This window comes from Mus caroli, chromosome 9 (genome assembly GCF_900094665.2).
Source record: "Mus caroli chromosome 9, CAROLI_EIJ_v1.1, whole genome shotgun sequence".
Taxonomy (NCBI): Eukaryota; Metazoa; Chordata; class Mammalia; order Rodentia; family Muridae; genus Mus; species Mus caroli.
Window position 1 is genome coordinate 67,893,771 of NC_034578.1, and position 7,281 is coordinate 67,901,051.

Below are 7,281 nucleotides of genomic sequence, written 5' to 3' on the forward strand. Positions count from 1 at the left end.
TTCCTTTTTAACGTAAGCAGGCTAGTTTCTCTAGTTTTGCCTGTTTTCCTGACTTGGCAGCTTCCTTTTGCTTTCATTTTTTATCTACAGATAGGGATTTATTATCCATATTTCATTCCTGTGCTTGGTAATATACTGGCAAATGTGAACTATTTTGCTTTTTGCTCCATTGGCTCTGACTGTTTCTGTATTTCCATCTGCCCAACTGCTGTTGCTTCTGATGGTGAACTGCTTGCTATGGGAGAATAGCCAACTTTATTAAGGATGTGATTATGACTGTTGTTATTTGCAGCCTCATGGATTTATTAATGCTGCCTCACTTGCACTTTCAGTCATCCTTATTCGATACCTTTCCCACTCTACCTGGAATTTCTTTTGGCCTCTAAGCTATAGTCCTCCTCCCATAAGTAGGAATGTGGATTCTTTGCTTTTCTTTCTACTGACAGAACTTTTCTTCATTGAGCTTGTGCTTTTCCTTGAAATTTTCTTATAAATTTAGTCTTTTTTGTAGTTTTATCTCCACTATTACAACGTGCTTTTCTACAAATACAGGTTCTGTGGGTTTTGCCCATTTAATATTCAAGTAACAGTATCTGTGAAGTAGATCTTGATGAATTTCTAATAAAATGTTGAAATATGTTCCCTATCGCCTGCCTTCAAACTTGGACCAGGTCTTTCTGGACAAGAAAGTTGAGGAGTGTGACCGCTCAGGCTGGTTTTCCTCCTTCGGCACTGTGACTGCTGCTACATCTGGCCATCAGCTCCCATGTGACTTTGTGCTGCTTTTGACTTCTGAGATGTCTTCTTTCTCCTGTGTTCTTTCTTCTGTTTATCCCTGTTTTGTTTTGTTTGTTTTGTTCTTTTACATTTACACTTCCCCCTTGTTACATCTCATAACTTCCAAATATCTTAGGTCAGTATTTCTTATTAGGCACCAGTAGTAGCATTAAAACTTAAAGATAGTTATGTTTAGATGATTTTGCTTATAACTTCTCTGTTAAGTGGAAATGCGGTAGTGTCAAGATGGGCATATGGGAAGCAACAGTTTATAAAAATGTTTATCACCTTTTGTTAGTGTGAACTGGATAGATTTGTTACATTTTCATTCAGTGTACTTTAAACTTTATTCATACAAAAAGCTGAGTTGTTGGGGCAGGAGAGATGGTTCAGTGGATAAAAGTGTGCAGCATAAGTGTGAAGGCTGCCCTGTTACCCCATAAAAGCCTGAGAGGTGCAACAGCAGCGTTTGGGAGGCAGAGCTAGCTAGACTATCCAGAATTGATGGCCCCAGGTTCACCAAGAGACTTTGACCATAAATAAAATGGAGAGTAATCAGTAAGACACCCAATATCCAGTTTTGGCTTTGACCTGCACCTGTGCCCATGTACCTTTCCCCCACATATGTACTGCACACAGTTAGTATAAAAACCAATTTTAGCAAGTATGCTAATCAAAAACAGGGAGTTAGACTTACTTGTCTGGAAAACTGTAGTTTACCTACTCCAATTATAGGGGATTGACAAGTAAATTTACTTTTAATTGACCATTTAAACTCTGGATGTTGGTGATCCTAAAAGAAACAGCATTAATTAGAAGGATAGTTGTGATTTAATGTTGCTTGGCACTAGATAAAATTCTTTATGTATGTTAACTATTTTATCCTCAGAGGCTCTGTGAGGTATAGGGAAACATTATTCCTGTTTTATAGGTGAGGAAAGGAAGACTTAGAATCTAATGTGGCTTGTGGATATCGTCTTCTGTGCCATGTACCCATGGGGGAAAACACTATAATCCTCATTACCCTTTACTACCAGGATTACTGCGGCTTTTCTGAAATCTGCATGCCTTCCCAAAATTACACATTTGCATCTATTGCTGTGTTAGACCAAAATCTATTCTTGGGTTTCTTTTTTCTTCCCCTCAACTAGTGAAAAGAAAGGGTATGCTCCTAAATGCATGTTATTATTTTTACATAACTAGCTTAGTGCCAATAATTTATTTTCACAACTGAAGTATTACTTGATTATGTATATACTGTAGGTATGTATAAGTGAACTTATATAAAGATTCTGATAATTTAGCTATGCTTTCTGAATATTCATTTTGTACCTATTGGCATAAGTGTATACATCCATGTGGAAAATGATGCTTTTGTTCTGGAGAACATTAGGTGATGTGTTTTCAGCAGAAATACTGAGCAGCCTCTCCAGGTGCTTTTGACACACACCTGGATGTGATGCTGCTCACTGCATACAGTTATCAGCTTAGAAATCGCATATGCTCAGTTCTCCATTGCAGCAGTAAAAAACACTTTCGTAGTATTACACGATGACAAGGCAAAAATGCCACTTAGTTTTCTACTAGCTAGCATAGTTTATTTTGAAGAAACCTCTGTCTGGTAAACTAGTATTTTTTTTTAAAGATTGTTTATTTTGTGTATATGAGTATACTGTAGCTGTTTTAGATACATCAGAAGAGGGCATCGGATCCCATTACAGATGGTTGTGAGCTACCATGTGGTTGCCGGGAATTGAACTCAGGACCTCTGGAAAAGCAGTCAGTGCTCTTAACCGCTGAGCCGTCTCTCCAGCCCTCTAATGGTAATTTTGATATGTGTAGATTTTAGGAGTGCCTGACTATTTTCTCCTTGGAACCTTCTGTATACTCTGAGGCAGAAGTTTAAGTCATTTTTTTTTTCCTGTTATATTTTCATAAAAATCCTTAAACTCTGAATTTAAAAACCTTTTAATTGTATAAAGCTATCTAGAATGTTTGGTTTATTCTTTTAGAGTTATTGTTCTTATTTATTTTCCTGTGTGTAGACATTTGCCTGTCTCTTCTAGGAATGTAGGTGCTCCTGCTCTTAGGGTGTGTTAGTAATAGCTGTATGTACTTCTTCTTTTGTGTGTGTGTACTTCAGTGAGAAAGCACATAATCTTATGAACTTAAAAATGAAGGTATTTAAAACTTTGTTTTATCATCTCAAGATAGAGATTCCATTGGTGTAGAAATGTTATTTATGGAGGCTTGAGTATATTACTTTTAATATCTTTAAAATATCAGTTAGAGAGGTGCTTTTTCGTTGTGGGTTCTCTTCTCCTCTAATCACCTCTAGGAAATATAAATTTCTCCATCCATTTTACAGGTGAAAAAATGGAGAAAACCATGAGAAATGGCAGTTATTTTAAAAATGATAGTTAAGTGGAAATGTAATATGCTTAAAAATTAAATACGAAGACACCAGGTATATGAGGAACATCTGCAATACAGCATATAGGTTATTTGAGTAATAAAGATTCCAAGATAAAATCCAGCTTGTGTTTCATAGGGAGTTCTGACCAGCCTAGACAACAGAACCAAGCCATGTCTCAAAAACCAAAACAATAAGCACAACAAACAAACTACAACGCACACGCAAAAATTAGGTAAAAAAAAGAGGACTTATTTAGTCAGAAATTATACAAGTAGGACTTGTTGAGAAAATTTTAGATCAAGACCTTTTCTAATTTGTTACCACATGTATCTGTATATATATTTATCTTTATAAAGTAAAATATAGCTACAATAAAACACAATGGTTCAGAAGCACAAACATCAAAGATCTGTTCTAAAGCAACTCTAAGAAGTAACATCGACGGTTTTTGCTCTTCTGAGAACTGCTCATGATTCTGTTTTACAGTATTTTACAAAAAGATTAGATTAGCAGGGCATTGTGGCTCATGTGTGTAGTATAGTACTCAGGAGCCTGAGGCAGGAGGATTATGAACTTGAGGCCAGACTGGACTACATAATGAGTTCCAAGACAGCCCAGGCTATAGTATGAGACCTTGTCTTAAATAAGCAACATCAACCAAAAGCAGAGATTAATTTATCACACAATCTAGATATTATAGTTGAGTATTTTCAAATGTACAATGTGGTGAAATGTTTGGGAATATTCAATCTGTTACTAAGAAGACTGAATTTTTTAAAAAATCTTAAAATTTTACATCTGTGTTCATTTTAAAATCATTATTTTCATTTGAGTATTGGCACATAAGTTAATATAACTCAGGATAATATTAACACATATTAGTCAAAGCATCTGCCACTTTTTAAATTTCTTTCTTTTTAACTTTTAAAGAGCAAGTTTTGTATATGTTCTGGACAAGTTCTACAGAACCATATTTCCAATTCAGCCCTTAATTTTCAATTTGTCTTTTGTAGTAATCTGTAAAAACAGAGATTTAAAACATACTTTTTGGAGAAGCAGTTTAGAAATGTTAGATAATTCCTAGTTGTTGATGGAATGAAAGCCAGCGGGAGGCTATTGAAACTATGTTTTTGTTGTTGTTTTTAAATATTTGTCTTTGCATGATAGATGCCTTTGAGAAAGAGCCATAGAAAACAGCTGCTGGTTGGATATTAAATTCAATTATATTGGTTTACAAATGTTCAGGAAAGATTAAATTAAAAAAAAAAAGCACCGTGATAGCAAATTTGACTTGGTACAAGAATGTGCTAAATAAAAGCTGTAACTAAAGCAAAGAGGGTGGAACAATCTCATAAATCCTTAGTTGGCTATAGAAAGGCTTCCTGGGGATTGTGACATTGGATTTGAACCTTAAGACAAAAGGTCTTTGCTAAAAAGAATCTGTGATTACAGAAGCTGTTACCTGGTTGTGACCCTGTCTGTCTGTCTGTCTGTCTGTCTGTCTGTCTGTCTATCTATCTATCTATCTAAAATTTGCCTGTCATACAGCTTAAGAAATTTGAGAAAAGAAAATTTAAAAACAAAAACAAAAACAAAAAGTCCAAGAACTAACATTGGCTTTGTCTTGGAGGCACTGTGGACAGATGTACCATCCCAAGATAGACTTATAAATCAATGTGTTAAAAGTATTCTTGTGTATTTCAGTTCTAAGCTTTTCAGTTCACACTTGTGTTAGTTTTGTACTTCAACTTGTGATTTTTTTTTCCTTAAAAAGCTTTTAGAGCTGGGCGGTGGTGGCGCATGCCTTTAATCCCAGCACTCGGGAGGCAGAGGCAGGCGGATTTCTGAGTTCGAGGCCAGCCTGGTCTACAAAGTGAGTGCCAGGATAGCCAGGGCTACACAGAGAAACTCTGTCTCCGAAAAAGAAAAAAAAAAAAAGCTTTTAGAGAAAGGATTTAATTTGTCTTATGTTCTGGGGTTTTAGTCAATGGTTTGTTTGCCCTATTGCTTTGTGCCTCTGGGGGCAACAGTGTATATATCATGGTGGGGAACCTGGTAAATACTGTTCACTTTATGTCCTCTGGGAATTCAGAGAAAGTGACAGGAGAGGGCCTGGGTCCAGTTATCTTCTTCAGTGATTGTTTCTAGTGACCTAATTCCTGCTAGGTTTACTCCACTGCTTTTGGGCACAATAGGTGGCCAGGTGTTCAGCAAATACTCCATTAACAGGTTTGTATGATTACTTTATTTCTTAATTGACATTTGAATGGCTGATCCTCTCTTTAGGCCCTGGTATACAGTGGTAAATACTGCAAAAATTCATCCTTTGGACTTCAAAGTCTAGTGATTCCGTTTATAATTGATCATAATACAGCAAATTTTCCTGTTGCTCTGACTCCCATGATCTCCTTCCTGCCAGCACTAATCCTTTGTTCCTAAAGGCCAGGGTGAGGATAGACTTGCTTGAGTCAGCTCTCCCACCTGTTTCCTGGAAGATGAATGCTGTGTCTGCTGCTTTCCATCCTTCCCAACCTTACAAAACTGGGACTGGGGCTGGGGATAGATCATAGGGGAAAGGGGCCCTCTCACACCGGAATTGCAGAGAAGCATTTGGAGTCCTTCTCTACCTCTACACTCTTTGTTCTTTCTCCTGTTGGTTATTGTTATTTGGGCAACTTTGGAATAAATAGAAATTTTCTTAGTTAAGGAACAAGTTGGTGATATGACAACAGTTTTCTTATATTATCTGCTTGCGGAGTTGTTCTATTTAAATTTCTGCTTAGATTAAGGATTGAAATATTTAATTGAATTTGTTGTTTAATAGCACATTATTAGATTTTAGAACTTCTTTTGTCTATTAGAGAGCCCTGGTGAAGACCCTAGATCTTAACTGCACAGAGGTGCTGTTCTCAAGGTGGTGAAGCTGTTGAAAGTGGGTGTTTTGTGACTGTTGGTGCTGGGCAGATAATTCAGAGAATAAATATCCTGCTTTAGTAGAGTGGATAATTGAGAGTCAGCTACTTACTTCCTGTGTGAGGTGGTACCATAATGTAAGTGTTATTTATATTTGTGTTTCCTACAGCAAAACAAAAGCAAGAGGTTTGCATGCACAGGAACTGGAGGAAAGGCAGGAGCTCTAAGCGGATCTTTGTTTGAAACTGGCTAATGTTCTCCACTCACTGCTCATTCTTTTGAAAGAATCTCTGTTTGGCCTTTTCAGGGAACCGCAGTGCATCCTATGATTTTGCATCTCAATGAGGGCTTATTCATTAGTTGAACAAAGGCTTTTTCTAGAAATGGGGATTATATTGTCAATAATTTTACAGAGAAAATGTCATTGTTCTTTTTTTTTTTTTTTTGTGGTTAATGTGGTGGCCAGGGAAAATAGTCTCTTAGAAATTTTGGAAGTATACAGACAAAATTTTATACTTGGCCTCTGTCCTTTTTCTGTCATGAGAATTTTGTGCTGACAGAATTTGAAACATATAATAATGTTTTGTTGCCTTGGAATTTTTTTCTTACCCTAACAAGTTTTCAAAATAATTTATGTCTTTAACTTATATAAAATGTAATTTACAAAGAGAAAAAACACTACTTGTTTAAACACTAATTTTAGTTTTTTCAATTACAGCATATTAAGTAAATAATACTTTTATTGTTCTACATTCCCATATGCATTGATAACATTAGAAAGTTTTAGTCTTTTGACAAAAGTCTTTAAACATTATAGTGGTTATAGTTTTTTCATTGTTTATTAAGGTCACTTTGTGGAGTTTGATAAGTTTGTAGGATTAGTTTTATGGCCTATGCTACTGTACATGAGGTCTCCTTGGTGTAGCTTTGTGTAAGAGAAACTGCAAATGGACTTTGGGGTATAGTGGAGGTTTCTAGGCTGTGTTGGCAGCTTAAGGCTACAGGTCATGAATTTGGACTGAGAAAGTCCTGCTTATCAGAGGTGTGGGTAAAGAGTTGTATTTAAAAGGGTTTTGGGGACCATCTAGAGACTGCCATATCCAGGGATCCATCCCATAATCAGCTTCCAAACGCTGACACCATTGCATACACTAGCAAGATTTTGCTGAAAGGAC

At 36.3% G+C, this 7,281-nt stretch overlaps 1 protein-coding gene across 1 annotated transcript in view; it reads left to right on the top strand.

Moving 5' to 3' along the window:
• The window catches only part of Adam10 (ADAM metallopeptidase domain 10), a 111,040-nt gene that overhangs the window by 45,563 nt on the left and 58,196 nt on the right, over positions 1–7,281 (top strand). The window lies entirely within an intron of this gene.